The sequence below is a fragment of the Oncorhynchus mykiss genome, chromosome 8 (assembly GCF_013265735.2).
Source record: "Oncorhynchus mykiss isolate Arlee chromosome 8, USDA_OmykA_1.1, whole genome shotgun sequence".
In the NCBI taxonomy this organism is placed as follows: Eukaryota; Metazoa; Chordata; class Actinopteri; order Salmoniformes; family Salmonidae; genus Oncorhynchus; species Oncorhynchus mykiss.
This window is the reverse complement of record NC_048572.1, coordinates 22,557,211-22,563,788: the sequence shown is the minus strand read 5'-3', so window position 1 is coordinate 22,563,788 and position 6,578 is coordinate 22,557,211. Positions and strand designations below refer to the sequence as shown.

The window sequence follows — 6,578 nt, the reverse complement described above, 5'->3', positions numbered from 1 at the left end:
TGTTGATAGCTGATGTCCATCATATATTCCATTGGATTAAATGTATACACATTTGTATGAGTCCTACAAACAGCTCTATTAAATACTTCTATATAACATGAGACATGGCCGTTTTTACAGCAGTCGCAACACAACATAAGCTTTAACTAGGGCCAGGGGAGGAGGTTATCATGACCACATGATACACTACATGACCACAATTATGTGCTCATCGAACATCTCATTCCAAAATCATGTGCATAAAAAATCAAGATGCTGGAACATTGCTGCGGGGACTTACTTCCATTCAGCCACAAGAGCATTAGTGAGGTCAGCCACCGATGTTGGGTGATTAGGCCTGGCTCGCAGTCGCTGTTCCGATTCATCCCAAAGGTGTTCGATGGGTTTGAGGTTAGGGCTCTGTGCAGGCCAGTCAAGTTCTTCCACACCAATCTTGACAAACCATTTCTGTATGGACCTCGCTTTGTGCATGGGGGCATTCTCATGCTGAAACAAGAAAGGGCCTTCCCCAAACTGTTGTCACAAAGTTGGAGGCACAGAATTGTCTAGAATGTCATTGTATGCTGGAGCATTAAGATTTCCCTTCACTGGAACTAAGGGGCCTAGCCGAACCATGAAAAACAGACCCAGACCAGTATTCCTCCTCCACCAAACGTTATAGTTGGCACTATGCCTTCGGGCAGGTAGCATTCTCCTGGCATCCGCCAAACCCATATTCATTGGTCAGACGGTGAAGCGTGATTCATCATTCCAGAGAATGCATTTCTACTGCAGTCCAATGGCGGTTGCTCGACCATGTAAACCTATTTCATGAAGCTCCGACGAACAGCTCTTGTGCTGACTTTGCTTCCAGCAGTTTGGAACTCGGTAGTGAGTGTTGCAACCGAGGACAGACAATTCAGTACTCGGCTGTCCCCTTCTGTGAACTTGTGTGGCCTACCACTTCACGTCTGTGCCGTTGTTGCTCCTAGGTGTTCCACTTACAGTTGACTGGGGTAGCTCTAGCAAGGCGAAATTTGACAAACTAACTTGTTAGAAAGGTGGCACCCTATGACGGTGCCACGTTGAAAGTCACTGAGCTCTTCAGTAAGGCCATTCTATTGCCAATGTTTGTCTATGGTGATTGCGTGGCTGTGTGCTCGATGTTAAACACCTATCAGCAATGAGTGTGGCTGAAATAGCCGAATCCACTAATTTGAAGGGGTGTCCAAATACTTTTGTATATATAGAAAAACTGGGCCCTAGTTATGAGCCATCTATGTGACATGGTCAGGAAAAACTCAGTGCCCTAAACAAGAGCTATAATAACCAGACAATCCAAACTTGCACGGTAAAACTGCACCAAACCTTTCTTTAAAAACAGCCCCTGGAGATTCCAGGAAGGACAGGCAAGGGTGGGCCTTTGAGCTGCCCTCCAGCAAAGCCTGATCAGAAAGGCTATTATTGTGGCCCCCCATACGCTGACAGCTTCTCCACTTGATGTGAGCAGAGTTGAGTTGCAGGAAGTTATTTTGAGGGGCTTGCCTGTCACAGCTGTTGCCTCAGTCACCAGAGTCCTGTTGGACCCTCTTCACTTTTCTCTTTCTATCCCCTGGACCTGGTAAGTGGATTTCCCAAACACTTTTACACACTGTTCAGGTACAGAAATTCTATGTCAAGTTTGAGTTTTTGGTGGACTTTTCTTTGAGCTATGTCTATCTGCCCTGTTTAGTTCTGATGATTAGTAAAACACCGCTTCATGATGTGTGGTGACAAAGTTGATGAGTTGTCTTTGGCGTTACCTTCGGATTATAGTGACAAATGTGTTGTGCTAGTGTGACATGTGTAACTTATGTAGTGTAAAGCTAACTATTCTGTATCATTATGGTGAATTGAGTTGGTGGTGAAGTATTCTCCTGTGTTAGTTTGGTCTGAAGTCGCACTGAATTATTCAGTGTTTTTTTTTATTTGTGTTGTTTATTCAACATTATCAGAGGAGGTTATGATCTATTCAAAATCATCAACTGAAACACATTGTCTTTAAAAATATATATGTCATCTCATCAGATGTTTTATCAGCTAACAACGAATAATGTAGACATTTAGAACATAATGTCAACTGCGTTTTTCACACTTCTACATTAAAAGTGCCGTCATCGACATCAACAGATACGTGGCTGGAATAACAAATAGCTTGACCATATTTAGAGGCTCCTAAAATAGAGTGAGGCCTCGGAACAGGTGCCATGTGCCTGCCCGCTGGAAGCAGGGAGGGTGGGAGAGGGAAAGGGGCTGCAGGGGGGGGGGGGGGACTAGGGCTAATTTTATCCTGATAAGCAGGGAGCAGTCATGTAGCAATAGAGCTGAGGGATAAACAACCTCTGGATGCTTTAAATTAATTCTGTATTAAATCAAATAGAGAAGTGGGAAGGGAGGCTGCTGGGCCTGAGGTCTATTTGTGACAGGGCAGATTTAAATCCTCACATTGGTATTGTTTCCTAACTCCTGACAGGCTATTGGGTTTTGTGCTATTTTTCACCACCCACAGTGATTTGTTCCACATGCATCAGACTGAAAGTTACTTTACTGAGAATTAATACTATACCTAGTATTCGGTCTAAGAGAAGCTTAAACATCAGATTAAATATTACAAATGTACATTTCTGAGTTTTCTTTCAGAAAATGTTCATCTTTTAGATTAACAAAGAGATATTGCAGTTTGGAGATTTTGTTTTAGATTTAAGCAAGTGGTACACAGGTCACCATTGCTGTTGATTCTAAGAAATATTGTGCTGCTATTTTTATTGACTTGGCCAAAGCTTTTGATACGGTAAACCATTCCATTCTTCTGGGCCGGCTAAGGAGTATTGGTGTCTCTGAGGGGTCTTTGGCCTGGTTTGCTAACTACCTCTCTCAAAGAGTGCAGTGTATAAAGTCAGAACATCTGCTGTCTCAGTCACTGCCTGTCACCAATGGAGTACCCCAAGGCTCAATCCTAGGCCCCACGCTCTTCTCAATTTACATCAAAAACATAGCTCAGGCAGTACGAAGCTCTCTCATCCATTTATATGCAGATGATACAGTCTTATACTCAGCTGGCCCCTCCCCGGATGTTGTGTTAAACGCTCTACAACACAGCTTTCTTAGTGTCCGAAAGCTTTCTCTCCCCTTAACCTTGTTCTGAACACCTCCAAAACAAAGGTTATGTGGTTTGGTAAGAAGAATGCCCCTCTCCCCACCGGTGTGATTACCACCTCTGAGGGTTTAGAGCTTATACAAATACTTGGGAGTATGGCTAGACGGTACACTGTCCTTCTCTCAGCACATATCAAAACTGCAGGCTAAGGTTAAATCTAGACTTGGTTTCCTCTATGGTAATCACTCCTCTTTTACCCCAGCTGCCAAACTAACCCTTATTTAGATGACCATCCTACCCATACTAGATTACTGAGACGTAATTGATAGATTGGCAGGTAAAGGTGCTCTCGAGCGGCTAGATGTTCTTTACCATTCGGCCATCAGATTTGCCACCAATGCTCCTTATAGGACACATCATACCAGTCGCAAAACCCACTGTATACCTGTCGCAAGATCCACTGGTTGATGCCTATTCTAAAACCCTCTAGGGCCTCACTCCCCCCTATCTGAGATACCTGCCGCGGCCCTCATCCTCCACATAAAACACCTGTTCTGCCAGTCACATTCTGTTAAAGGTCCCCAAAGCACACACATCCCTGGGTTGCTCTTCTTTTCAGTTCGCTGCAGCTAGCGACTGGAACAAGCTGAAAAAAAACACTAAAACTGGACTCAATCATGGACACTCTTACTGACAGTTGTGGCTGCTTCGCGTGATGCATTGTTGTCTGTGCCCAATAATGTTTGTACCACGTTTTGTGCTGATGCCATTTGTTGCTACCATGTTGTTGTCATGTTGTGTTGCTACCATGCTGTGTTGTCATGTGTTACTGCCGTGCTATGTTGTTGTCTTAGGTCTCTCTTTATGTAGCTTTATGTAGTGTTGTGATGTGTGTTTTGTCCTATATAAAAAAATATATATCTCTGCCCCCGTCCCCGCAGGAGGTTTTTGTCTTTTGGTAGGACATCATTGGGGCGGCAGGGTAGCCTAGTGGTTAGAGCGTTGGACTAGTAACTGGAAGGTTGCAAGTTCAAATTCCTGAGCTGACAAGGTACAAATCTGTCATTCTGCCCCTGAGCAGGCAGTTAACCCACTGTTCCTAGGCCGTCATTGAAAATAAGAATTTGTTCTTAACTGAATTGCCTGGTTAAATAAAGGTTCAATAAAAAATGTCATAAAAAACACAGATAGCGGTCACGCGCACCTGCCTACAATTGCTAATAACCCATCAGCAACTGCTTGACTATATGTGTTAAAGTGAAAATCTGAGGCCCACACCCATGCCTGACCTGAAAATGTGCACAGTCAAAGACTGCAGAACGATTTTATGACAAGGGGTGCAGAATTTGTTGTTGCTCCCTGATTTAGATTTGTTTCTGCTTATAATTTCTGACATTTTGGTAGGCTATTTGATAGTCAACTTGTCTATAATTAGATACATATAGCTTATCTTTGGTTGCCATAGAATGAATTCTTCAATCTAGTTGACTTAGGTAAAGTTCTCTGTCATCGTTCGCGGATGACAAAAAAAGGTTTCTGATAAGGTTTCAGTTCAGCTTTGATGCATATTTCACATGGTTGAAATCAGCTTTTATGATAAAGACAGCACCAACTGGGCAATGCATTCTCTCATGATGCAGAAATAAAGAAATCATATTCCTCCACTCCTGTTCCCAAGTCCAAATTTAGCCTACATTTGGTGCATCATTTTACTGCAAGAAATGCTTAATTCTGCATGAGTTATTATTACATTTCTAAACCATACCAAACCCTCTTTGGTATGGTGTCCCAATATTATTTTAATTGGGGAAGTGTGATCATAATCATTAGGATATTTTAGCTATCCTCAGTAGATGACATTCTAAATGCCCCCAGCCTTAAGATGTGATGTAAAGAGCTAACTTGCACTTGATGTGCGTTTTTAGGCTATGGATGAGAAAGTGAACTTGTTCAAAACATTTAGCTCTGTTGTATGCTGATTTGCGATCTATTAACAGCAAGGGTTGCATTAAATAGGCTCAATATTTCTTTATGATGCATTTGGGGATATTCAATTTATTCGCATTAAACGTGAAAGTGTATACATGTACGCCCTTTATATATACAGTTGAAGTCGGAAGTTTACATACACCTTAGCAAAAATACATTTAAAGTCACATTTAAACTTCACCATTCCTGACAGGTTTGTAGCCCTCCTTGTTCGCACAAGCTTTTTTCAGTTCTGCCCACAAATTTTCTATAGGATTGAGGTCAGGGCTTTGTGATAGCATCTCCAATACCTTGACTTTGTTGTCCTTAAGCCATTTTGCCACAACTTTGGAAGTATGCTTGGGGTCATTGTCCATTTGGAAGACTAATTTGCGACCAAGCTTTAACTTCCTGACTGATGTCTTGAGATGTTGCCTCAATATATCCACATCATTTTCCTACATCATAATGCCATCTATTTTGTGAAGTGCACCAGTCCCTCCTGCAGCAAAGCACCCACCCTGTGCTTCACTGTTGGGATGGTGTTCTTCGGCTTGCAAGCCTCCCGCTTTTTCCTCCAAACATAATGATGGTCATTATGGCCAAACAATTTTATTTTTGTTTCATCAGACCAGAGGACATTTCTCCAAAAAGTACGATCTTTGTCCCATGTGCAGTTGCAAACAGTAGTCTGGCTTTTCTATGGCGGTTTTGGAGCAGTGGCTTCTTCCTTGCTGAGCGGCCTTTCAGATTATGTCGATATAGGACTCGTTTTACTGTGGATAGAGATACTTTTGTACCTGTTTCCTCCAGCATCTTCACAAGGTCCTTTGCTGTTGTTCTGGGATTGATTTGCACTTTTCGCACCAAAGTACGTTCATCTCTAGGAGACAGAACATGTCTCCTTCCTGCACTGTATGACGGCTGCGTGGTCACATGGTGTTTATACTTGAGTACTATTGTTTGTACAGATGAACGTTGTACCTTCAGGCGTTTGGAAATTGCTCCCAAGGAAGAACCAGACTTGTGGAGGTCTACATTTTTTTCTGAGGTCTTGGCTGATTTCTTTTGATTTTCCCATGATGTCAAGCAAAGAGGCACTGAGTTTGAAGGTAGGTCTTGAAATATATCCACAGGTACACCTCCAATTGACTCAAATTATGTCAATTAGCCTATCAGAAGCTTCTAAAGCCATGACATCATTTTTTAAAAAATTTTCAAGCTGTTTAAACGCACATTCAACTTAGTGTATGTAAACTTCTGACCCACTGGAATTGTGATACAGTGAATTATAAGTGAAATAATCTGTCTGTAAATAATTGTTGGAAAAATTACTTGTGTCATGCCCAAAGTAGATGTCCTAACCGACTTGCCAAAACTATAGTTTGTTAACAAGAAATTTGTGGAGTGGTTGAAAAATGAGTTTTAATGACTCCAACCTAAGTGTATGTCAACTTCCGACATCAACTGTAGGCTATGCACTTCATTAAATTGA

At 42.1% G+C, this 6,578-nt stretch overlaps 1 protein-coding gene across 2 annotated transcripts in view; it reads left to right on the top strand.

Annotated features, from left to right (window-relative positions):
• The first annotated feature begins 1,459 nt into the window (after positions 1-1,459).
• txlnba (taxilin beta a) overlaps positions 1,460-6,578 on the top strand; it is a 29,174-nt gene continuing 24,055 nt past the window's right edge. For both annotated transcript variants that reach the window (XM_036985045.1, XM_021611980.2), the window contains exon 1: positions 1,460-1,600. The gene's annotated coding sequence lies outside the window, so the exon portion shown is untranslated. The remainder of the gene's footprint in view (positions 1,601-6,578) is intronic.